At 46.0% G+C, this 26968-nt stretch overlaps 1 protein-coding gene across 5 annotated transcripts in view; it reads left to right on the top strand.

Annotated features, from left to right (window-relative positions):
• Samd4a (sterile alpha motif domain containing 4A) overlaps positions 1-26968 on the top strand; it is a 218425-nt gene that overhangs the window by 107191 nt on the left and 84266 nt on the right. The window contains exon 1 of one of the 5 annotated variants that reach the window (XM_059273754.1): positions 12209-12524. The exons of the other annotated variants lie outside the window; for them this stretch is intronic. The gene's annotated coding sequence lies outside the window, so the exon portion shown is untranslated. Of the gene's footprint in view, positions 1-12208; positions 12525-26968 lie in introns of those variants that run through there. 5 annotated transcript variants of the gene reach the window in all.

Here is a 26968-nt window from a genome sequence, read left to right as displayed (position 1 = left end):
ATTGTAACATGCTAGTTTCAGATGCAGATGCGCTCACAAGTTCTGAAGAAGTGTTAACACTTTTATTGTTGTTGCTGTTTTTTGTTGTTTCTTCTGAGACAGGATCTCATTTTGTAGCTCTGGATGTCCTAGAACTTTCTATGCAGATCAGACAGGCCTTGACATCCAGAGATCTGCCTGCCTTTGCCTCGAAAGTGCTGGCATTAAAGGTATGCATCATCACACCTGGCAACCCTTTTGCTATTTCCACTTTGCCAGGAAATTTCTAGGCCTACGAAATATGCTAAATTCTTCAATCTATGGCCCAGGATTGTAATACTCCTAGCCTTCATATTTATGCATAGCTGAGCAAATTCTTAAGACAGTGTAGGGCTAAAGAGCTATGGATCCAATTTACCAGAATAAGAATGAAAAGGAGCTTGACGGGGTATGGAGAGCTCTCCATGGTCCAGAACCTTGTTTCCACCTGTAGCTTTCAATGTTTTTCTTAACTGTGCTTCTGTGCCTACTAAGCAATGATGAGAGAACACAAGAATCCTGTCATCCCATTCGGGAGGCTGAGGCAGGAGGACCCCAAGTTCAGGTCCCACCTTCCCTACAGAATAAGGTCAAGGTTAACCTGGGCAAATTTGTGAAAGCCTATTTCAAGATAAAAAGTTAGAAAGCAGGAGGGGGGGGGCAGAGACGGTAACTCAGCAGAGTGCTTACCTAGTATGCACCCGAGCCCAGGTTCCGTCCCCAGCCCCACAAGTAAATAAAGAAGTTAGTAGTAATTGAGTTGAAATTTTCTTTTGCTATCAGGGATGAGATGGATTTTTTGAGTGTTTCTATTTAAAGACAGCAAAACATTAACAAAAGCCCAATCTCTGTTACCCTAGCTCCTCCAAACACATAGTACTCTGATGGGGTTTATCCCTGACACTGACTCATTCAGCTTTTCTCCTGGAAGTTGTCAGGATGTATGCCTGGTTAATGGAGAAAATCAGTACACTGCCCAGACTGCACAATGCCATGACTCATTCCTGGCATTTTGGAGGCTTTGTAATGGAAATCGTGGTGCCGAGCTACAGTTCTTACCAAGTGGATACGTGAATATTAATGAAACAAAGTAGAAGTCTCTGAGGTTCCTGCATAATTCTCACCCCAGAGTCCATGTCTGCATGATGGAAGAAAGACTATTGTGCTGTGGATTGTTCCTTTCTGTAACCCACACATGCTTGAACACCACAATGTTGTTTTAATTAGGCTTATAAAGCACAGTAAAATATTTGTCCTTGGTAGAAGGAGGAAATTCTCTCATAGATTGGAATGTTTTGTTGAAAGAGTATTCGTGCCTATTGAATTAGTCTGCTGGAGTTTACTCTAGTGTCGGATGCTTTTAAAGAGGTCTCTAATGTCCTGCAGCCAATTCCATTCTATCACTCTATCATCACCTATCTATCTGTCTGTTTATCTATTTACCTATCTATCATCTATCTATCTGCCTACCTACCTATCACCAGTCTATCTATCTATCTATCTATCTATCTATCTATCTATCTATCTATCCATCCATCCATCCATCCATCCATCTTTACCTATTACCTACACATATCTGTCTACTCTAGGGACAAAGAAACATCTTCTTCTCCATCACTGGGCTCATGGTTGAAGCTCCAATAACAAAAGACAGACTCAAGGCTGGAGAGATGGTTCAAGGGTTAAGAGCACTTACTATTCTTACAGACAGACCCAGGTTCAATTCCCAGAACCTACATGATATCTCACAACCATCCATAACCCCCTGTTCCAATGAGTCCAATGTTTCTGACCTTCCAGGGCATCAGGCATGCACATGGTATACATGCAGTCAAAACAGTCATACAAATAAAATCTTTAAAAAAATAATTTAATAATTTAATAAGAGGAAAGTATAGAAATTGATGTAAATCTAATTTTAGATGGCACAGGAACCTTCAGGATTGATGTGTAGAGTTGAAGAGAGGACAGTATGCAAAGTGAAGCTGGGAGGGAAGAGGTGTGGCTTAGTGATAATATCTGGGATGGGGGCTTCCCAAGGCCTGTCTGTCTAGTTTCTGCGGGCATGTCTGTGTTTTCGAGGACGATCGTGTTCCTTTGCTCTGGGTGTGGAGCACTTCCTTTGGAATGAAGTTTTAAGACCCAGTTCAGGGGAGGACAGGGGTAGGTGAGAGTGACCTTCCTGCCTCAGCTGTTGGCACGAGTGCCATCACCCATGTTTACAGGAGGTCTATGGGGACACTATGGAAAACGTGAAATCCTGGACAGCAGTAACCCTTCATACCACTTCCTTCTTTACCTGACTTTGACCACAGAATTACTTCAAAGGTCATCCCTCTTTGTGCTGTGTGAGATGGAAGGGTGGTAAATAGCCAAGAGACAGACAGCAGGAAGAAATGAGGGTAATAAGGACAGATCCTTCTGACGCATGTCTTTTGTTAAGTTGCATTTGAACTTGTACCCAACAGGCCAACAGGACCTGCAGGACTCCAACAAAACTCCCAGATAAGACTTCCCCATTAGCCTTTGAGACAGAAGATCAAGTATTTAAAGTTGGATTTTTATGATCCTCGTGAATTTACAGCCCATTGGAGCAGGGATATTTTGGAGTAGTTCATTGGAAGGGTGATGTGTGGAAGATATTTTCAGCAGAAGAGAATGCACATATCCCTTATAACTCAGCCACTTTATTCTGTTCCTGTCTTCTCTAACAATAGCTCCCTGCTGCGTGCTCTTAAGACTCAAGTGCTAATATTATGAGGAATGAATTGTATGAGAAACAGCCTAGTCTTTTCTAAAAGTGCTAAAAATACCCATCTGCCACCAAGAATGTTTAAGCATGCTCTCCCAATTCCAGATGTCAGGCAAAGCCACATATCAGTGAACATCATGAGGCCTGGGCAGGATTGGAGGTTTAGCCCCATAGAAAAGGAAGAACCCTAGACAAGAATGTTCAGAGTGAATGTCAATCATTGCACCAGGGCTAAGTCACTGGGTACACAAACCACTCTTTTCCACAACATTCATTGGAGGAGGCTTGTGGAGAAAAGTCTCTTCCCAAGGAAACTCAGGCATAAGAAATTACATTTCCTGAGTCTAGGGAAATGGCTCATACACCAAGGTCCTTATACCTGCATTCAGATCCCCAATACCCATGTATTGGTGTTGGTAGTGGCATGTACCTGGACACAGTGACATGTGCCTGTTATCCTAGCACTGAGGAGATGGAGACAGGAGGGTACCTAGAGCTCTCTGGCTAGCTAGTCTTGCCAGATCTGTGAACTCCAGGTTCAGTGAAAGACCTTGTCTCAAAAATAATGTGGAGAGTGATTGAGGGAAAAACTTCTGGACACTCATACACACAGAAATGTACACAAACATGCATATATATATATATATATATATATATATATATATATATATATATATATAGTGTGTGTGTGTGTGTGTGTGTGTGTGTGTGTGTGTGAGAGAGAGAGAGAGAGAGAGAGAGAGAGAGAGAGAGAGAGAGAGTTCCAGACCTAGAACCTTGCTTGAGCTATATCCCTGAGGTCCTGTGTTGAATGAGGAGACAAAGCCGAACCAAACTCCTGCCATCTTGCTGGCTTCTGCCTAATCACCCTTCTGTGCCCTGAGCCATATCTAGTCAAAGCCTCGGGATATTTGAAGGGCAGTATTTCCCTCCACTTGACAGTCTTCAAGGTTTGCCAAGGATGTCTCAGACAAGACCTGAAGTGACCTGGAGGATTTGGAAGCGAAACAATTGTGGGACAAATAGGTATGTCCAAACAAGAAAGAACAAGAGGTTTCCAGTTCCAGGGCCACATCCCATCTCTTCAGTTCATACGTCATGTGTGCTCATCCCCCCCCTCCCCCACGCTTTCCCACACTGTGTCTGCTAGAGAATCTCCCGGGCCTGTCTAAAGTCACTGTTTTTCCCTTAGGCTTTCTACATTTGTAGACAAAGAACTCTACAAGAAAGAGGTAGTGTTGATTTTAATAAAAACAACCAGATTTTTTCTGTTTGGAACAAAAACAACTTCTCAAAAGATAAAAATCAATAAGATTGTGAGTGCCCAGTGCGTTGGGCTTTACTAGCAAGCACTTGTGTTCTGAGCACTGGGTGCAGGGCAAAGCGGCCTCCTGCTGATGCTCTGTGATGCCCAGGTGCGCCTCTGGCGCTTGGCATTGTGTGTATTTCTGGACTGTTTGCTAAGATAATGTTTATGCTTGTAATTTGTATTGGAGCTTTTTTGTGGCTACTCTTTGATATAGTTATTTTAAGGGGGTAAATTAACTTACTAACTAACTTACTAACTTAAATGTATCCAAATTTGTTGAATATCCTTCTCCAGAAAAGTGAAACAGTTGAGACGAACCCCTGAAATCTCCATCTCAGGAGTTTCTCTGGCTTCCAGTGTTAAGGTTTTAAGAGAACTTAAAGGAACCAGTGTCACTGATAGATAATGAAGTCATTTATATTTTAACTTTATTATTTTAGCTCAGGAGCTTGCTGAGATGTAAAGGAAATCTTATGATTTTAATCTTCTCAAAGGACATTGCCAGAAAGACTGTTATTATTATTAGATAATCATAATGGTATGTTCTAGAGTCCTTCTCATCTGACACACCCAGTTCCCCCACAGCCCGCCAGCAGAGCCAGGGAGGGGGGAAATAAAGCAAGGACTTGTTTGCTTTCAGAATTTGATTCTGTATCACTGCGGAGACATGCTGGGATGCGCTTTTCACCTGTGATTACATTTCTAATGTCTGTCAAGGTCTAGCTTCCTTAGTTGGAGAAACCCAGGAAGCATAAAAGAAGCTCTCAGGCCATCCCTTCAGCCACTGACAGCTTAGCCTCCTCAGGGAAAGGCAGTGGACACCAGTGCTGCTAAGGAATAAGAGTGAGCCTCAGTTTCCCCACCAGTTACCAGGCACACTCATCTTGAAAATGAGAAGTAATTGTGCTTGGAAAGAGATTTTTTTTCAACCTTTCAAAAACACTGCTGCACACTTAGAGATGTTATTTGTACCTCAGACATTAAATCGGGGATTTCGTAGGTAAACAATGGCCGTGTGTACCCATCATTTGGTTTGGGGGATGCCTGTAATTTTAGAAAAGTTTGACTTCATGCACTATGAATGGAGTGCCAAATAAAAAATGTACAAGAAGCCAGTTTATCAGAGCTTCTCTGAGGGGGGTGGGGAAGAGAGGGGGAGAGAGAGAGAGAGAGAGAGAGAGAGAGAGAGAGAGAGAGAGAGAGAGAGGGAGAGGGAGAGAGAGGGAGAGAGAGAGAGAGCTGGAAATCTCCCAGAAGAAAAGCTGTAGGAATGAGCTATAACACAAACCCTGCTCTGGAGGGCGGAAGGATTTATGACGGATGTAATATCCCACTTCAGTAGGAAGTGTACAGCTATTGAAGAGAGACCACAAAATAGTTATGTTGTCATAACATGCAATCTATGGTTACAGGACTGGCCTGACGGGGGCTGCGGGGGTGAATAGCTCAAACATGCACAGAGATGGAAGGGGTGTGTGGTTTCACAAATCTCTCCTGAAAGAAGGATCCCTGTTACATACCACAATATCACCGTTAGTGCTTAGGGGTGTGGGCTTCTGCTGAGCACGGGAAGGAATCTGGTGAATGGATCAACAGAGGGAAAGGCCTAAGCTGTGCCGGTACCCATGGCTCAGGAGGCAACAGAAGAAGCCGGACCTTGCTCAGCTCCACATCAGCTTCTTGCTCCTGCTATTCCATTGCATTGCATTCCATTCTTCTCTCTACACGGCCTTTGTGTCTTCCCAGGTCATGCCTGAATACAAGACAGCTGCAGAAAAATGCAGTCTTCTCTTAGACAGATGGTAGCCATTGTAACAATCATAAAATTTATCTGGGCCTTGAATTCTGAACCCACCTCAGTTTGCACTGGAGGCTCCTTTTGTGAATCTCAGATATGTCCCAGGTCCCAGTAACCTTACTGATAATGCCCGCTGCTCATTGGCTGTATTTTGTTATTTTGTCCTCCCCCCCCCCCCCCCCCCCCGGAGCTGAGGACCGAACCCAGGGCCTTGCACTTGCTAGGCAAGCGCTCTCTCAGTGAGCTAAACCCCCAACCTCTCATTGGCTTGTGTTTTCAGCATCCGCTTCTGCAGACCCTGGTGCTTCTGCAGGGGCAGGTCTCCACGACGTGTCCTCTAGATCTGGGGTCATAGATGTACTCTCTGGCTTCATTCTGTAAAATAATAAATTTTAAAAAAAGACTCAGTGGAGGATACGCACGCACTACGTTAAAGCATAAAAGGAAATACACTGAGAGTAAAGTCCCACCTTCCTGCAACACAGCTCAGCCAGGCTTGTCACATGTTCTGTGGCTTATGTTTGACCAATGATTGATTCCCACTGTTTGCATTGCTGGTACCAAGGGCTGAAGTGATGGCTCAGTGATTGTGGCGAGTTGATTGTAATTGGCCCTCATAAACTCATAGTGGGTGGCAGTATTGGGAGGTGTGGCCTTGTTGGAGGAAGTGTGTCACTGTGGGGGCGGGCTTTGAGGTCTCTTTTGCTTAAGTTCTGCTCAGTGTCATAGTCCACTTCCTGTCGCTTTCTAATCAAAATGTAACCAGCACTGTGTCTGTCTGCGTGGCCTGCACGCTGCCATGCTCCCCATCATGATGATAATGGACTGAACCTCTGGACTGTAAGCCACCATCTCAATGAAATGTTTTCCTTTAGAAGAGCTGGCGTGGCCGTGGTGTCTCTTCATAGCAATAGAAACCCTAACTAAGATAGAGGTTAAGAGCACTGACTGCTCTTCCACGGGACCCAGGTTTGATTCCCAGCACCCACATGGTAATTTACAACCATCTGTAACTCTAGTTACAGGGGATCCAAGGCCACCTCCTGACCTCTGTGGGATCTGAACAAACGTGGAACACAGACTTACATGCAGGCAGAACACCCTTACATATAAAATAAAAATAAATCTAAAAAAAAAAAAAAAAAGATTGCTGGTGCCTGGATAACCAAGCAAGTTTTCTCTGTAGCCTGCGTGCTGTCTTCTACTGTCAGAAGCCACACGCCACCACCTGAATTGGACCCTCCCCAGGGAAGCCATGTTCTGGCCCCAGTGCTCTGGCCCTCTAGGGTATAGGTACAAGACTACCTGCAGAAGACAAGGAAGGCCAGCCACCTCCCAGAGTCCCAGAGCCACCTCCCAGAGTCCCAGAGTCACCTCCCAGAGTCCCAGAGTCACCACTCCAGGACATCTCCAAAGGGGTTAGAGCGGAAGGCAGATAGAACTTTCCCTGGGGTAATCCTGGTGAGGAAGGCTGAAAACACAGATGTAAATAAGTCAGGGTCAGGGAGAGTCATGTAACTCTCACTTCCGTTTCAGGAGATGCAGGTGGATGACAGGGAGACCCCAGGGCTACCACTTGTGACTCCTATGCTCTCTACTGAAAGGGCTACTTCTAACGAAGGTAAAAGGCCGGTGGTGATGACGGCGCTGGGATCATGAATGGCCTTTTGTAAATCTTTTGTGATTCTTCACCAAGAACACTTCTCGGTTTAATTTATTCTTGCCCAAGAACCCACCAGACACAAACCTGACCTCTTCCCCCAGAGAGCTCTCCAAGCTTTCATCTCTCTAGTTTTTGTAAGAAAACGTAGACTCCTGTAGCTCACATATTTCACAGAGGAGAAGGGGGTGATACAAGAGTCTCTTTTAAAGGAAAAGTGATCATCTGAGCCATGAAGAAGTCGAGTTTTTATTCTTCTGAGCAGAGGGCTCTATTCGAAGCCAGGTGACTGAAGTCTATCTAAACTGTCTCACACTAGAGAGTGAGTTTCATGCTTATCTAGGTGTGCAGCCTCAGGTGGCCAACCCAGCAGGGAGAGAGGCCCAGCCTTGCCTCATCTTGGTGGGCACAGACTCCAGGAGAGGACAGGTTCTTAGGAACCTCCCTAGCAAATCCTCAAACCAAAAGACTCCCAGAAAAAAAGTGGTTTTCAATCCTGCCTTTTCAAACTCCAGGCAAAATATACTGGCATTGGAAATTATTTTCCGAAGTCTGATATTAATAGAAAATCAGAAGATAAGACGATGAAGGTAGAGAAATTAGTCAGCCCTGTTGACATGTCCTTTGTCCAAGGAGGAGGTGAAACACATATACATGCGCGCGCGCGCACACACACACACACACACACACACACACACAGTGCCCTTTCTCAGGTATCAATCATCTGTTAGAGAGGAACTAACTTTTTTTTTTTTGTTTTTTTTGTTTTTTTTTTTTTTGTTTTTCGAGACAGGGTTTCTCTGTGTAGCTTTGCGCCTTTCCTGGAACTCACTTGGTAGCCCAGGCTGGCCTCGAACTCACAGAGATCCGCCTGGCTCTGCCTCCCGAGTGCTGGGATTAAAGGCGTGCACCACCACCGCCCGGCGGAACTAACTTTTTAAAGGTACCACATGAAGGGTCGTTCATTTGACAAATAAATAGTGTTCCTAGAAAAGCTGCACACTGTGCCAGTCAATATTTACCAAGTATACAGCACTTCAGATGGTACCCCCAAATCACTGGTCCACTTCCAAAGGGTGAGCAGTTCACTTTCCGGAAACGGCTGACTCCTGTGGAATGAGACCAACACCCAGGCTGCTCTTTTCAACAGATTTCAAAATGCAAAAAGGAGCTTTCCTGCCTGAAATTTCATAACCTTTTCCAGATGGGCCGAGGGGTCCCGAGTGTATCTTGGTATCCAGTGGGATGCACTTTTCTCAGCCCTTGGGGCTCCACCTACTTAGCAGACTTCCCTGAACACCCTGACCAGGCCCCATGCTTGTGGTAGAGTACAGAGGAGCAACTCTCGAGAGACCTGGCCGTTTCCATTTGCCCAACACTCTGAAGCGATGGGAAAATCTCTTGAAAGGCCAGTGTGTGCTGAGCTGAGTCCCCTCTCCCGTCGCAGCCCTCCTCAGCTACAACTGCCCACAGCCATGTGGGGAACAGAGTCAGGTCTAAGACAGTGGCCCAGGGTGGTGAGGTTGTTTCTTCTTTTAATTTCCACACCTTTGTCCCAGAGGCCAAAGCAGGCAGCCAGGAGACCCACTCTGCAAAGTTCTTGACTTGGGAGCTAAAGGAAGTGCCTCAGAACTACAGTCTGATGGGGATGAAGCCAGCTGAGCCCAGGGTTAGGCTCAGCTCCAGACTCTTGGTTTTCAGAGACATTGAATGTACTAAGAGGAGGGGGTACCTACAAATTACATCTCTGAAAATTACTTTTAAAGGCTGGTGAGTTTTAGACCACTAAGACAGATTTGGCAGAACAGCTGTTTTTGTGAAAAGGAGAGTAGATTTATTTTTCTACATTTAATTGTCATAAAATATGTATAACATAAAATCCACCATTTTAACCATTTTAAGCACAGTTCCGGTATTAATACACTGACGAAGTTGAGGGGCCATTAGTACTATTCTCTTCTAGAATTCTTTTGCCATCCTAAACAAGAACTCTGTACCCATTTAAATAGTGAGTCTCCCTTCTTGCCCCAGCCCCCAGAAACCTCCATTCTTCGTTCTATGTCCAGGAAACTGATTCATGTCAGTGGAAGTGTACATTATTTACACCTTTTAATTTATCTTCATCCACTGGGTATACTTCATGTCTTTGAAGCTCATCCATATTGCAGCTGGTGTCAGAACTTCCTTCCCTATGAAGGGTGAATAATATTCCATTGTACACTGCACATTTTATCAGCTGATAGACATTTGAGTCCTTCCTTGGATGGTCTATGACTTCTGTGAACATTGGCGTGTAAGTATCGTAGATTTGTCCTTTGCCATTTTAGAGAAACGGACCCCAGTTAACTGGACAAATGTTAAAGAGGCCAATTATGACCTTGGAGTCCCAGCTCTCTGACAATGGAAGAGATCCCCATGGCCTGGAGCATCAGGAACAGGTGATTATTAGGCAAGAATCCTTTGGTGGGGGCATTCACAGCAAGTAAAGGAGACCCCTTCCACCGCTGTAACCTGTGATTCGGTGTAGGGAGTTTCTACTCTCTAAAGGCCACATGTGGAGGAAGAGATAGTCATGTCAGATGAACCTTCATCTCCTGAGGGAGGGGAAGGAGGTCAGAGGACACTTGTCTGCCCGTATGAGGAACAGAATATACTACTGTCTCTAGCCTGAGCCTGAGCTCAGGGGCTGATATACTGCGAAGGTTAGATGGAGATTCAGTGCAGGGTTGGGGAACTCTGTCTAGAGCACCACAAACCGTTTCCTTGGATATAGCATTCTGGGCAGGATAGTGAATCCAGCTTCCTTAGCATGGTCTTTCACGTCCGTGTGTCTACTGGGAAGAGAGCACTTTCCGGGGAAGCCCAGCCCTAGCCCTATTTCCTCACAGGCTATGGGAGGTCCAGGGATGGAGGCGGACTCGTGAATACAGAACTCCCCCTGGGATTTTCAGCCTGATCTGTCAGCTTAGGTGGGGATGCCCTAGGCTCCCACTCAATTAGATTCATTCTGCTACTGTTGGGGGTTTCTTATCATTAGTTGAGAAGGTCCTGCCAGAGAATTCCAGTATTCCAGAGTAAGTTTAATTGTGGGTGATTTCATGCTGTCCTTTTTATGTTGAAGCCAGGGGCTTGCATCATAGACCAGTGAATTCAGGGAGGGTTTTATTTGCATGTGAATCATAGCTTTTCCAGCTGAATGTCACTTACTTGGAATTTTCGTCCGATTTTGTTTTTGTTTTTGTCTCTTGGTGTTTTTCCATCGGGCTCTTGGCTAACCAGAAGAAGAAGGTGGGGGGTGGGGGTAGGGAGGGCTCCATCTGCCTGGAGCAGGGTTTGAGTTGGCGACTCCGAGGCTGAGTATTATGAATGTGAAAATAAGAAAACGGATGCTTTATTTTGCTTTGAGGGAGGAACCGAAGCCAAGTCAAATCGAGAGCTCTAATTTGGGAATAGTGTTATTACAGGTCATTGGGAGTTGGGTACGAGCTAAATTGGGAGGCCAGTCACATGAGGAGGCAGCAAGAGCAGTCACATGGGGAGAGAGCCGAGGCTCCTTTACAATGAAGTTTTATTTTAGTTACTACACGGTTGAAAGGAACTTATGGCAGATTCAGAAACCAAGTCACCTTCGTGGTTGTTGATTACTCTAGGTCCCAGCCCATTCGTTGTTTTACACACAGGCTAGAACTTCCAATGTGTGTGCTCTCTGGGGCTTTATTTAGGACCTGGAATCCATTCCTTGATGAGTGGAGCAGGCCGTGTGCTAAAGGTTACATGTCTGTTCTCCACACTCATGGCTTATTCCAAGCGGCTTGCTGCCTTCTTCCCTGAAGTCCCCAAGCATTTTACACATCAGGATCAAGATAACCTGGATAATCACACACATGCACACATACACACACACACACACACACACACACACACACACACACACACACACAGAGACAGAGACACACACACGACCTTTCAGCTTCATTTTCTTTCCTTCAACACCTGATACTGCAAATGCCAGTTTAAATTTAAAAAAAAAAAAAAAAAAGATAGATCCCGCCCCCACGGTGGCCAGTTATGAGCAATCTCTTCCCATTTCCACCTGATTCAGTTGTGTGAGCTAAATTGCTAGGCCTAGTTAGCTGCCTTTGAGATAAGATGTTCAACAGCTCAAGACTCTCTGGAACCAGGGAAGTGATATCCAACGCACACGGGTTGTGATCATGGTCCTAAATGGAGCGCCTTACTAAGTGTGTGACAGTCTGCTGGTGCCTCTGCAGCGTGTGGGCCAGCAGTGCTTGTGATCAACGTTAGGAATAGCAGGTGTGTGGAAACTTTCTATAATAGCAGCCTGGCCACCCGGACCGGCACAGACAAGTGATCAGGGACGCTGGCGCTGTTTGCCACGGGACCAGGGCATTATTGGTGTGTGACCTGAGGCAGCTTGCCCTGTGCCTCGGTTTCCCACTGGGTTTGGAATAGGGAGGCTAAGTTCAGATGTTTGAGGAGTGGGATGTCATCAGGTAAAGAGAGGGAGTGTAGAAGTGGCTGTGGGAGTTCACACCACAGCCACAAGTTGCTTGAGCAAGCCTAGATGGCTCACTCCCTTCCCAGCATGGCCCTCTGCGCCTGAGGCCTCTGACATCACAATACCCAGGTGATCACCCAATAATGATGAGCTACACCCAGCAGACACCAGAGGAGGGGAGAAGAGGAGGAGGACGAAGTGGAGAGGGAGGAGATGGAGCGATCCCTTATGTGACCTATCAATTCCATCCACGCGCACGGTTTTCACCTAACATCTGGTTCAAGTGTAATGTTTCCAGCTCCATACAACCTGTACAGCGTCTGTACCCTCCCCCTCAAACGCAGCACCGTATTATGGTCCTCTAATCAAGAGAACTGCGCTCCTCTCGCTGCATGTCTGGTGGTTCATCGGCAGGCCAGTGAGTTAATACTTCTTCACCAGACGGCTCTCCGGAGCAGCTGTTTAGAGGTAACGTTCTGGCTGCCATGGCTCCGAACAGAGCCATCCCGACCCTCCCCACCCCTGAAGGCGGTGCTGTGCTCTGTGAACTATGTAGGGGCCGTGAGGGTGGGAGTCTGTGGTAAAAACTATGACGGCACCGACGTTTTTGCCTCATTGTGTTTGTGGGCCACCCACCCCCAGGCTGGGTCACACTTTATTGGACAGCACCCTAAAATCCAAATGGGTGTGGTCCTAGCTTCCCTGGCCATCCTTCTCACCCCTTTTTTGTACCCCTTTTCACCGGACATATTGTAATGGTAGAAAAATGGGGAGGTCAGCCCTGTCTTAGAAATATTATGACATTTTGATGACTTGTTTATTATTGTTTTAAACTCCATGACTTCTTGAAAAAAAAAAAAGAAAGAAAAGAAAAGAAAAGAAAAGAAAAAGTCCATGTCACTCTTGAAGCCCTTCTTCCCGTCCCTTCTCCTGGCAAAAAAATAAAATAAAATAAGATGAATCACCTTTTCTTACCTGGCTTCACATTGCCTTACTTGGGGATTCCTATAATGCTAGAATGCAGAGGCTTCCTCCCGTCAGCAGCTCTCAAACGTGAGCCTTGATCTCAGTCATCTGGAAGGATGGGCGCTCCTTCAGGAGCTGGGCTGGGACCTAGAGGTGGACTCTGCATTTCTAACAAGTTTCCAGACGTGCAGCCTCCTACCCTGAAGTGGGACTTAGGCCTTTTGGACCACTCCGCCTCCTTCCCCAGGAAAGAACCAATAGGAGGGAGGTCATCCTGATCCTGTGGATGACGGTGGTAATAGCTCATGGTTACAAGGTACTCAGGGAGGGCCAGGACTAAGTTATAGGCTTATTTCACAAGAATAATAAATAAATAAATAAATAAATAAATAAATAAATAAATAAATAAATAAGTAGATAGATAGATAGATAGATAGATAGATAGATAGATAGATAGATAGATAGATAAATAGATAAATAAATAAATAATGGCTGGTCCAAACAGAGCAAGTTATCTCAATTGACTGTTCACAGTTAGTTACAAAAATTAAATAACTTGTGCTTGGGCATTAAGTCACTGGGAGAGGACTTACTTAGCATCTGTAAAAGCCCTGGATTTGACCTCCAACACTACAAACAGGAGGGGGGAGATTTAGTATTTCCAAAGGGGAGAAAACTGAAATACATCGTGATTAACTGAATCGACCAAGTTCATACAGCTCAGTAGAAATTCAAGCCCAGACAATACTATGATTTAGGGTCCATCTTTTTATGGCCCACCCACCTCCAATCGAGTCACTTAGAATACCCAGTCACCTTCTATAGTTCTTGGAAATGAAGGCCTCCAAAAGGTGCTCCTAGAGCGTAGCTTGGGTGCATAACACTAGGGTCCTGGATACAGTCCCCAGGTGACTCGCCCACCTCACCTGCATTTCCATGTGAGCAGAGGCAGGAGTGATCCATGGTATGGAGTTCTGTTGAGCATGTGACTTAGAGGTGCTTGGTGGGAAGCTGCTGAGGGCGTGTTTGTAGGGAAAGGCTGGTCCCGTCTTCTGGGGCCCCACATGCCATTGCCAGTTCTGCCTTGGTTTCAACTGTTGATACTTAGCATTGTCATAAGGCGGGTATCTGAGGAGAAGGGACAGACTGTTGTCGTCAGCTATCCTAGAAAAATGTATGCATCTCTTTCAATCCGTCCAGTCCAGCGAGACTGTATGGTCGGCCTCAATTTAGAGGAAAGAGCAGCAGATACAGTAACAGGAAGTAATATCCTTATTCTCAGGAAACAGGAGCATGACTAGAGAGAATCATGTGGCCAGGTTCATCATTGATTTCAAATATGTGATGGCTAACGTGGGAAAATGAGATTGTGGGTGGGAGGTAGCATCTTCCACCGATACGAGGGATCAGTGGGAGAGGCGGAAGGAGGGAGGGAGGAAATTTGGGTATATACAAGGTACGTCTCCAGCAGAGAGTAGCTAATGTCAGAAATAGGATTTAAACAGCTGAAGGCCATCTCTACTAGAACAGGGACAATAGATCCGGGTCCTGGTGGGTTGTGCTTCTTGCCAAGGAATGTGTTGGATCTTCTAGGGAGCTAAAGATCTTTCTGCATGAGAAAACAACTTCCTTTTACAGCATTGCCTTTGGTTCCCAAAATGGAAGCCTCCTTTAGGGCGGTTCTCTACTCCTGTTAACTGATTCTCTTCAAATTATCTGCATTGAAGTCATTTCTGTGGTTTTAGTACATTTTCTCCGCTCTCTACCGATTCATTGAAAAGGGCAGATTCTAGTGACTGAGACTGAAGATAAGCATCAGGTTAATAAGCGCACCCATCTCTAAAGGTGGCGGTGTAAAAGGTACGTTAAAACAAAGCAACACACTACTGCTGTCATCTTCGGCTCAGGACCAGTGAGGCTAGAGTTTTGCATTATCTTTCTCCTCACTGGGCCATGTCCTCAAGACCTGGAGGTAAGGATGAGGGCCAGTAGGCAAGTTTCTAAAACCCCTGAACATAGAAGTGTTGTTTCTCCTACCTTCTGCCATAACATTCAGATTTATCTCCTGGAAGGAGCCCCTCCCAGCCAGATCTACCCTCTCTATCTTTTCAGCGATGAGGTGCGGCAGCTATCACATTGGTCTGCTGGCCCCGGGCTATTGAGAAGCCAAAGCTTGTTCCTGTCTGGATGCTGCTGCATGGGCCTGCTTTTCTACACTCTGTTCTTTCTCCCTTCCCGTGACTCCCCCACCCCACCCCTGTTTTTGTGTCTTCCTTTCTTGCAGAATTCTGGACAGCATCCTTCAGGATGCATGAGTCACGGACATTTTACCTGTGGTCTCCGTTTTTGTCTTCTGCAATTTCTCCCCAAGCTAACTGAAGTGAGAGGTCTGCCTCTGAGCTCTGCTCCAGCCATTGACCTATAGCTCTGTTTAGTTTCGTGCTCCAAAGAGGGGAAATGCCCACAGCCTTTTCACCCTTCACTGTCACCTTTCCTAGTGTCCTTGCTGCTCTCTGCCCCCAGGACTTCAACTTTTAGAGGTAGTTCCCCTTCTTAAAAAAAAAAAAAAAAAAAAAAGATCTGAAACTTGAGTCTGAATCCATCCCCACACCTAGTAACCTGAATGAGTCTGAGGCACAAGTAATCCGCCCTTTTCTGCTTACCTTTGCATACATTCCCAGAGTAACCACTTGGGAATGGACCAGGAAGGGAGGTGTGACTCTCACTCCCTCTACAGGACTGTCTGTGGAGCACAAATGGGTGTGTTCCAGGATCACCTAACTCTGTTCTTGTGGTTAACCAGGACCTTCATCATGCAATGCATAGTCAGTTTGTGACAGATTCAAATATCCTAACTCAATAAAATTGTTCCTTCTCCATCGAATGAATTATATGTGTAAAGTACTTCAGATTTAATGCCTAAATGCATAATATATAAACTTCACTATCAACACTTCCAACATGCATATTTTGGGGATATCGATGTGTTGTTCCTTAGTGACAGTATTTATGTAGTTGCACACCATAGCAGAGGCTCACACATTCCACTTACACACTGGAGTCCCAACTCCTCAGATGGAACATTTTGTCTATCGGTTGTCCAGCAACTCCATTTCATTTAGGAAGTGTGGGACCCAGTGAAGTGACAGTCTAGATTCATTCTAGAAAGCAGGTCCCTAGTGTCAGGGTGGAACACACTGGCTGTAATTTTCCCCATACTTCCTAGGGCTCACCCCTACTGTGTGGATGCTTATTATCCAGGTTGGCCCACATGATCAAGCCTGAACTATCAAAGTTCTTTTGAGGACTGCTCAGTCTTCCAAGACTACCACCTCTTCCCCCCCCCCCCCCACTCTTCCTGGACAGTACCAGGCACTCAGGCCTTAGCGTTGTCTAAAGCTATCTTACATTGCAGTGGACATTGTAGAGCCTGGATACTATGGGCTTCTGTCAGAATTCTTATTTCTTGTGCTTTCCATGAGACAATGCCCAATGCTCATGCAGTATGGCTAAGCATGCCTTCAGCACAAGGATTCATTATTTTAAAGACTCAGAGCATCACTTCATCCTGTAGGGGGTTTGGTCTGGGGTGAGGTGAAGATGGGTGAGGGCAGAAACTCAAGCCTTTCTAGAATTTGCAGCCTCCCTTCACAGAGGCTTCCTACGCTAGCAGCCCTGTGAGTGGCACTTACAAAATCGCATCATGTGGTTGTCATGAGCAAGGGAATGGTTTCCAAGAGTTTAGGAGGCCCGTTCCTAGCAAGTTTTATTAAAACTATCACCATTCAGACGTAAAACAATCTTGATGCAATGCCATTGGGATTACTTTTCTTTTGTTCAACAGGCATTTGCAAAAGAGTTATATTAAATAAGTTTAATTCTGCTATGTCGGCCTCTCAAATCTTTTTTTGTGAGGATGATTTCAATCGGTGTTGGTGACAGTCAGGGGAGCACCCAGGATCTCTGTTCTGTGGCCGACTTTTCCACCCCAAACAGAATGTTAAGAAAGGGGTGCGGAAAAGACCTGGAAATTGAACTGTTTTGTTTTCTTTTATATGTCATGCTTATTTGACTTGAAAGCTATAACCAATCAGAATACCGCAGTGTAACAGTGTCTACTATTTGAAGGAATTTTCTAGAAAATAACATTTTGAGTAACAACCCCCGAAGCCAGGTTGGAGAGAGGGCTTGGCACTTGTTGCTCCTGCAGAGGACTGGAGTTCAGGTTTCTATGCCCACATGATGGCTCACAACCCTTCTAACTCCAGCTCCATGGGGTCTGACACCCTCCTCTGACCTCTGTGGGCGCCAGGCACATGTGTTGTACATATGCATAGGAGCAGAATACTTAAACACATAAACTAAAAAAAACTCACAGTCTAAAATATCGTCAGGCAAAATGCCAGAAATAATCTACAGCCGTTACAAAGTGGTCTGAAGGAAATGTTAAGACGTGGGGAAATGTGGAGCCCATCACAACCTCCACAGAGGTAGCATTCCAATGGATAGGGGCAGAAGTCAGATAAAAACATCCCGCAGGCCACACAGGGCTAACACTGTGGGAAGGAAAGCCGAGCCAGGGATTAGGGAGGAGGGGGGAGGTTGAGATGGTAAACCCTTGTTAGTGTGAACAAGGTTTCGTTAGAAACGTGATATTTGCACACAAAAATGAGCTGATAGGTGCTACATGTGGGTCAGGGGGAAAGTATTCAAGAAAGAGAAAACACCAAGTACCAAGGTTCCGAGGGGTGTGAGTCTGACGTGTTAAAGGGTTCTGAGGGGTGTGTGTGTCTGATGTGTTAAAGGATTCTGAGGACTGCGTGTGTCTGATGTGTTAAAGGGTTCCAAGGGAGATGTGTGTCTGATGTGTTAAAGGATTCTGAGGGGTGTGTGTGTCTGACGTGTTAAGGGAGCTGGGCGGAACAAAAGCGTGAGGGGCAGAAGCAGCGTGTTGGTCCATTTCCTACTGCCCTAGCAAAGTGCCAGAGACTTGGTACCATATTACAAGGAAAGGAGGTTTCTTTAGCTCACAGATTTGGAGACTCAAAGTCTAAGAGCAGACCAAGTCCCGCCCAGTGGGTTGAGCCTCTGGTGAGAACTTGTGGTGAATGGTATCACAATGGGGAGAGTCTGTGTGGAAGAGAACCCTTGGGGAGACAAAAAGCTAGAAAGTCAAGGGGTGAAGTGTGTCATGGGCCCTAACAAGGTCCCCACAAGAACTATGTCAGGTCCTTCTGGAGACAGTCATCTATCATCTAATTAACAGGGCCCTGCCTCTTAGAAGTCACAACACTTCTGTGCTACCACATCAGATCCGATCTTCCAGCATGTGAACCTCTGGGCCATCCTCAAACCATACCCAAATCATAGCAGATGGGTAGCACTGGAATCTTTAATCTGGAGAGTGATCTGTCAACTAGCCTTAAAAGATCTTTCTTGCAAAATGATGGTTATGATTCCTAATAGACTTTGCTGATGACTGAGTGGAATGCCAGAGTATGTTCAGATTCTGGATATGTTGTAAACATGCTAACAGATTAGACATCTGGAGAAAGAGAGAGAGACGAACTGTCTTTGGACATGTAGCTTTGAGACTCCGTGAATGGAGCTTTGGAGGGTGCAGTTGAATCCATATGTCTAGACGTCAAGGGAGACATCCGGACTTCAAACACAAATGTGGAGCTTTCCACATAGTCCCAGGCCAGAGGTGAGAACCCAGCCAGGGGGATGGGGAAGTTGGCTTGCTATATACACTCTCTGGAAATGGGTGCCTCACCTCCGAAAGTCAAAAATAGCCAGCAGGGGTCAGAAAGCGAAAGCGAATCACAACCCTTACTTGAGCCCTTGGCTGAGAGACCTCAGGATGAGTTCCCAGCTGGCCTGAGTCTGTTGGGAGCAAAGGAACCTTCCTGGATCATCCTGCTGTGCCGGGGCCTGGTGGAAAGTCTTGCAGACGGAAGGTCCTTGTTGAAGAGACGTCCCTCCGTCCCACCCCCCACCACTTTTTAGTGGTCACTGAGCCATTTCAGGTGTTTCCTGAGGTCAGAGAGTCCTGATTGCTGCTCTTTGAACATGACCAGGTGCCCACGAATGACCAGCATCTGTAAGCCTCCTGCTTGCAGAGAAGGCTGTCATACTTCATGGCTCTACCATAGAGATCCCTGCCTTCTCTCGTGAGTTCAAGGAGCAGAAGACGCTTTAAGTGAAATTCTCTGAGACTTTCCTGTGTGTATACAATAAAATATGGCCACATCCACCTGCCATTTCCCCACTCCAACTCACTTCAGAGTTCTACTGCCCCACTTCATGTCCTATTAAAAAAAAGAAACCCACTAAGTCCAGTTGGTGCTGCCCGTCTGTGCATATGTATGGGGTCGTCTCCTAGAGCTACATACATCTGGCAGCCTGCCAGTAGCCACACCCCCAAAGATGAATTGGTTCTCCCGTTCCTGGCAATTATTAACTGCTGGTAATTCCTCATTTGGGGGGTGGAGTCTCATGAGGTCCTCCCCCATCGATGCCGGAATTTTGGCTGTCTTGATCTTTACAGGTAACCATAGCTGCCAACAGCAGTATCCTGCCCAGGGGCAGCGCTCGACAGCACTCCCCCGCATCCCCCAGCTCTTACCTTCTTTCACCTCCTCTTCTGCGATGTTTCCTGAGCCTTGGCAGGCACTGTTTGTTTGTTTTTACGGAACGATCATGAAGCCCTTTGTATTAGTTAGCCATTGCTGTGCAGGAAGTTACTCCTGGGGGCTGGGAAGATGACTCAGTAGCCAAGAGCATTTGTTGACTTTCCAAAGGACTGAGGTTCAATTCCCAGCACCCACATGGTGTCTCACAACCAACCATAATCCCAGTTTCAGGGAATCAGACAACCTCTTCCGACCTCTGAGGGTACCAGACACAGGCTGTGCACAGACATATATGTGAATGAAACATACATGTAAAATAAATAATCTTTTTTTAAAAATTACCCCCTAAACTTAATGGCTTAACCTAATAGTAGCCTAGTTGGGTAGCTCAGGTCCAAAGTCTCTGACCACATCACTGTCATGACACTTACTGGAGATACTAAAATCCTTTCAAGGTGGCTCATTGATATGACTGCCTAGCTTGTTCTGACTTAATGGAAGGCCCAAGTTCTCCTCCCCTGGAGATGCCTAAGCACCTTCATAGTTGGTATCAGTGGCTTCCCCCACAGCAAAGGGACAAAGAGAGCAAGGTAGGAGCTGCAACACTTCCAGAACATCAAGACACCGCTGCCACTTTATTAGTCACACAGATGTGTGCCTGTGTCGGAGAGTGCACAGGGTGTGAATGCCAGGACTAGAGGACCAGTGGGGACCATTTGACAAATGAGAGAGATGCTTCCTGCCACCTGACTCCGTTCTACAAGGCACCGCTGTTACGATAGGGCCTTGGTAACTCTACATATTTAGACCCCTCATGATATCTAATGTATCAGCACAGTTTGAAGACCCCCCCTCCACCAGGTTACCCAGATTATTCTCCCAGCTCAAGGGGATACTTTGAGAGACAAGAGACCATAGTAGATGCCAACACGGGAGTCTCACCACTGGCATACTGCATTTGCCCCATAGTAGATGCCAACACGGGAGTCTCACCACTGGCATACTGCATTTGCCATTTTTATCCTGGTATTTGGGGTACCCCGTGTCAGCTCTCATCCCTATTAAATGATGTCACCATTTGCGTTTTGAGTCATTCCGAGTTGTACTAACCTTAGAAGCCTCTTGTTCCTGGGGTGTCCAGGATCAAGTTTGTGACGTAACTTCCAACCAGGAGGATTTAACCATGAAAACCCACTGGTGCCATTGCTTTATAGCACATTTATTTAGCCATTCCTCACGCGAGTGTGCACTTAATTCCCAGCCATTTCTCGCATGAACAGATTGTCTAAATGCACTTGTGAGAAAGCCTTTTTATGGTGAATGTTATTAAACTGAAAACAGGGGTGTAATAAAATAGCAATTTAAGGGTAATTTACTAACAATTGCAGCCTTTTAAACACTGACATACGACTGTGTGGCGATAATATCGAACTTGTCACTCCAAGAATTACGGGACAGCTTCCCAATCCTCATGGTCTTTAACTATAACTCTTTCAATTTTTCTTTTACTCTCACTTTTTACTCCTGTGTCACTGGACTAAAAATTATAAGGCATTAACTTTTCCCCACATTAAATACCCATCACATCTGGGCTTCTTACTCAGAGAAAAGTACCCAGAGGACGGAAAGACGAGTTGGCATCCTCAAAACTCGTAAATTTTGGACTTTAGTTTCCCATGTTGCTGCCTGTACGTGCTGATGTTGTGGGGAGTCAGGGAGAAACTGAGTCTCAGAGGTGATCAACCGTTGGACAATGGTGAGGGTTCCTGGTTTGTCCCTAAGAAGGGACAATCTGTCTAATACAAACCTCAGCACAGATTCCCTTACTCTCTGGAAGGGACACAGACACAGCAAAGAAGATTAGTAGGCATCTAGCGAGATTTAGCCAACATGTCCCAAGCCTCACCATGTAGGAGCTGGCTTCTGTTTGACGGTAGAGATGTTCCCTCTTGTAGTATTATCCTTGATGCTCATGCTGCGGGGCCGACGGGTGCTGTCTAGAAAGCAGGGAGGTACACCCTGAAGGCTGGCTTGGTAATTTGACTTGGGAACCATTGTTGACAAGATGTACTGAAAATCCAGATAATCAGCACACATTCTCCTGTAGGCAGACCACCACAGGAAGCCAAATTATAATCAGAAACCATTTTCTAAGCTGCCCTAAAAAAATCTCCGCCCCCTAATGTGGACATAGCTCAAATCTGAGTAATCAGTTCATTCTTTCCCTGAAGGCATCTAGGGAGCTAACTCACAGTCTACCATTGTTGGTGAGCAGAAAATCAAGGTGAGGGAGGTGAGGGAGGTGAGGGAGGTGAGGGAGGCATTTAGTAGCATCAAGTTAGTGTGCTGGGTCTATCTCAGAACAGGGACAGGAATGTCACAGGGACCTAACATTCAAAGCAACATGGCTAAAGCTTCCTTTTTTCTTAGAGACACTTGGGTGGATATACATTGGTTATCCTTGGCCATGAAACAAATTACTCAAAGCTGGCCACTTATACATGTGTACACACTGGTTTTGTGGCTCTAGAAATCTGTGGCTGTGGCTCCGGGTCCCTCAGAATGCTGTCTGGAGCTCTATTCATATGAAAACTAACAGGACTGAGATCTCCTTTTCAAGGTGGCACCCTTGCATGGCTAGAGCCTGGGGCGGTGGACATTGCCAGAAGGTCTCTGTGCTGGCTAATCTTATGTCAATTTGACACAAGCTGGAGTCATCCAGCTAGAGAGGAGGGAGCCTCAACGGAGAAAGTGCCTCCACAGGGAGATGGTGGCATGTACCTTTAACCTTTAATGTACCAGCACTCAGGAGGCAGAGGCAGGCAAATCACTGAGTTTGAGGTCAGCCTGTTCTACAGAGCAAGTTCCAGGATGGCCAGGACTGCATAGAGAAACCCTGTCTTGAAAAACCAAACCAAAACAAAACAAAACAAAAACCCCAGGAGAAAATGCCCCCATAAGATCCGACTGTGCTCAAGCTTGTAGGGCATTTTTCTCAATTAGTGATTGGTGGGGGAGGGCCCAGACTTTAATCCCAGCATTTGGGAAACAGAGCCCAGCAGATCTCTGAGTTCGAGGCCACCCTGGTCTACAGAGTGAGTTTCAGGGACAGCCAAGGCTACACAGAGAAACCCTGTCTCAAAACAAACAAACAAAAAGAGCAAGTCAGTAAGCAGCACCCCTCCAAGGCCTCTGCATCAGCTCCTGCCTCCAGGTTCCTGCCTTGTGGGAGTTCTGTCCTGACTTCCTTCAGTGATAACAATGAAGTGACGGGCAGTGTTAGCCAAATAAACCCTCTCCTCCTCCAGTTGCTCTGGTCATGGTGTCTCATCTCAGCAACAGTCACCCTAATTAAGACATCCTTGGGGGGAACTCTGAAACTACACGTTGCCATCTCCAACCACACTCCATCTGCTGCCTACAAATCACTAAACTGCACCCCACCCCCAGACCTCAAGAGGATGAGGTTCCTTTCCAAAGACAAGTGTCCAAAGAAATTAGGAGCATCCTAAAACCACACACACACACACACACACACACACACACACCATTCTCTCCATGGTCTCTGCAGCTCTTTTTCTTACATTTGCACAGCTTCGTAACTATAGCTACGTATTTATACACAGTCAATATAATGACTAGACCACCAATGCTAACATAAGTAGCTTACGGTCATTCTAGTGTGATAGCTACCTGTATCTTAAGCTAGTTTGTCTACCTCCCTTCTGCCTCTTCACTAGTCAGGGGATCGATGACAACTTAGTTGCTCCGCCCACGCCTCTGTCTTCATCAGTAAGAAAAGGTTAGTTATAAGACCTGCCACCCCACCCCTTCTGGCTAAGCTTCTTGAGAGGATTCAATGATAATTAAATGCCCAGGGCTTACATGAGATTCTGGCCCGCAGAAACCACTCAATACTGTCAGCTGTCAGCTGGACAGCTATAGCAACAGAAGTTCGAGCCAGTAGGCGTGGTTAGCCTTAGAGAGCTGCCTTATAGCGGAGTTCCTGGTGGGGGCGGGTGGGGGTGGGGGAGCAAAACCCATGCTTGTCTTCCTGACCAACACCACAACCTCAAACCATCGGAGGGCTATTTCAGCCCTAGAAGGGACCAGGGACGGAGACCCCATTTCCCTTCTCTGCTCTGCCTCCTCCCTCTGAGTCCTGGGTTGATCCCTGGCAGAAAGCAGTTGCTGGAGATAACATGTTTCACCTGCACTCTGAGTTCTATTTATTTATGTTTTATTTTTGTTCCTGACTTTATTTTTTTGGATCAACCTTTTGTGGGAGGGCAGAATATTTAAACAGGAAAGTGGCCTAGCAGGAAGCTAGGAAGTTCTTCAGCCTCATGCATTTTTATTAAAAGTTGTTTCCAAAAATTTAATTTTAAGCGTATGTGTGCACCCTGCCTGGCCCTGCTCGGTTGGCTTATGACACTTCTGTTCTTCCTCTGGGGCCTTTTGTTTCCTTCCTGTGGATCCCGAGACCCTTGGAGAGACCGACTAGATTTCTTTTCCTCCTAAAAATCGTCGTCATGTAAAGTGTGCCAGACTCATGGCTCGTGCCTATCATCCCAGCACTTGAGAGGCTGGAGCAGAAGGATTCCTGTGAGTTGGATGAGACTTGCTCTCAAAACAAATAGACAAAAATTACCCCAAAGTTCAACAAAAACCAGAAAATAGTACCTGGTCTTCGCTGACAAAGTATGGGTGTGTTGGAGGTGTTAAGATGAGTTTTACTTATCTCCCAGACCCCCTTTAAAAGAGAAGCCTCACCTAGTGGGGCACATGAGGTTCTTATATCTGGTGGCAATTAGCTAAATAGAGAGTTAGGAAGGACCTCCTGAGGTCATCTACCCCGTGCCTTTCTCCATCCAAGTGTCTCTGGCCTGTGCTGGCCTACTCACCAGCCACACCGGGGCCTGAGCATGGCAACATGGTTCATTCAAGTGGGGATGTTGTCGGTGATAACATACATCCTGGATTTCAAAGATTGAATTCAAGGCGAAAGAGGGTGAATGTCTGCCTAATGATCTGTGTTGATCACATGTTGAAATGATATTTCAGAGTTGGGTTACATAGCTTGTTGCTCTTCTGAAATTTGACTACTGCAAAGTTTCAGGCTCTATATGTGGCTGTTGTCTTACTTTGAAACTATGCTGTTGGTCAACCAGCCCTGATAGTATTCAGATGCGCCTCCCCACAGCAGGGATTCTAGAACCTTCCACCGGGACTCCTCTGTGCCTTTCGCGATTCTGGCTACTCATTTCTTCTCTGTGGTCTCACCTGGTCTTCCTTCAGGTTTGCGGCTTCCACTTCACACAGTGACTCTTCAGCATCCTAGGGAACCCCCCATGGAGAGAGTCCAATATCACTTCTTATTGTTTAAAGGGCAGTAACTCCATTTTCTCCCCCTCTTTCACTTCGTCTTTTTTCCAACATGCTGACATTTTTAATGGCTTCCCTTGGGCCCTCCCTGGTTTCTCTACTTAGTTGAAAAACTAAATGTCCAAAGGCACTTACCTCATCACTGATGATGGGTCTGACTGACGCAGAGAAGAAAAAAAAGGGATTGTCTCCCTCCATTACATACTCAGCTGGTCTTTGGGATGCTTCATTCCATTTAATCCAAGGAAGGCAGAAACTGTTGGTACCACCCATGCCTGATGAGGCAGCAGAGGCTCAAAAAGGTTAAGCAATGTAACAAAGTTCCACTACAAATTAAGTGGAAGGTCTAGGATTAGCTCCCATGCCGGACTCACAAGACCATGCTCCTTCGTTAGACATGCCTGCCAGGCGGATTGGTTGGTTAACTTTGTTACTGTAACACAATACCCGAGAGAAAATCCACTTGAAAAGAGGAAAGGTTTATTTTGATTCTCAGTTTGGAAGATTCCAATCCATAATGGCTGGTGAAGGCAACTGTCCCTCACGACAGCCAGGAAGCAAAGAGAGAAAGATGAGGTAGGGGTCTATTATCCATTTCAGAAGCATATCCCAAAGTGCCCCCAAAAACCTGCTAGTAAACTCCATTTTAAATATCTCCAAAGTGGGGAGCAAGTCTTTAACATAGGACCTTCAGGGAACTTAGATGAAGCCACGACACTGAGGTTTTTTTAAATTATTGTGAAGAGTACATGCCAATGAGTTTGTAGCCTATAATTAACTCCTTCCAACCTGAAGGCACGGTGTGAAAGACAGTGGGGATGCCCAGCTCTGTGGATAACTGTCCACCTCCAAAACAAGCAGGCAGCAAAGGAGGTGTTAAAGATCTCTTCTTTACGTGCATGAACCTCGAGGAAACCAGTCAACGAAGTGAGGCATTCAGTGTGATAACTGGGCAGGGTGGTTCACGTCTGCTGTCCCAGCACTGAGGAGGCTGAGGCGGAGAGCCACCCATGAGTTTGAGGCAAGCCAGGGCTTCAGAGTGAGAGAGGCCCTGTCTCAGAAAACAAAAAGGCAAACACTGAGGTCCCACTTGTCTGAGGTACCTAGAGTAACCGGGTTCTTGGGGACGGGAAACGGAATGGTGACTTGCCAAAGGATGGGGAACGGAGTGGGAGGTTTTTGTTCGGATAAGGAAAGACTATCTGGAAGGTCACAAAGGTGGACAGGTAGATTGCATGTCATTGTGAGTGCCCTTAGTGACACTGAACTGCAGGTTGAAAAGGCTTACCATGATGCATATTTTGTCACAGTAAGAACAGAGAAGCCGGGCGGTGGTGGCGCATGCCTTTAATCCCAGCACTCGGGAGGTAGAGCCAGGCAGATCTCTGTGAGTTCGAGGCCAGCCTGGGCTACCAAGTGAGTTCCAGGAAAGGTGCAAAGCTACACAGAGAAACCCTGTCTCGAAAACCAAAAAAAAAAAAAAAAAAAAAAAGAAAGAAAGAAAGAAGAAGAACAAAGAGGTCTTGGGTCTGGCAAGATGGCCCAGGTGGTAAAGTGCTTGCTTGTAAGTATGAGGACCTGAGTTCGATCCCAGGAACCCATGTAAAAATGCCAGGCGTAGTGCATGGTTGTCATGCTGACCCTGGGGAGGCAGAGATAGGAGGATCCCTAGGGTTCACTGGCCAGCCAGCCTAGCCTAGTTGTTGAGTTCTGGGGAGAACTTGTCTCAAAGGATGTAGATGGTGGTCCTTAGGATAGCATCCGATGTTGTCCACTGTCCTCTACGAACATGAGCATACACATGCATACATGTGCTGCACTCAAGCACCCATACCAGTAAAATGTTTAAATTAAAAATAAAGTATTTTTTTTTAAAAAAAAAAAACCCTACAAACATCTTCATACAAAGATAAATAACTTAACTAG

The sequence above is a fragment of the Peromyscus eremicus genome, chromosome 9 (assembly GCF_949786415.1).
Source record: "Peromyscus eremicus chromosome 9, PerEre_H2_v1, whole genome shotgun sequence".
NCBI classification, from domain to species: Eukaryota; Metazoa; Chordata; class Mammalia; order Rodentia; family Cricetidae; genus Peromyscus; species Peromyscus eremicus.
The sequence above is the reverse complement of the archived record's forward strand: the minus strand, read 5'-3'. Positions and strand labels throughout refer to the sequence as shown.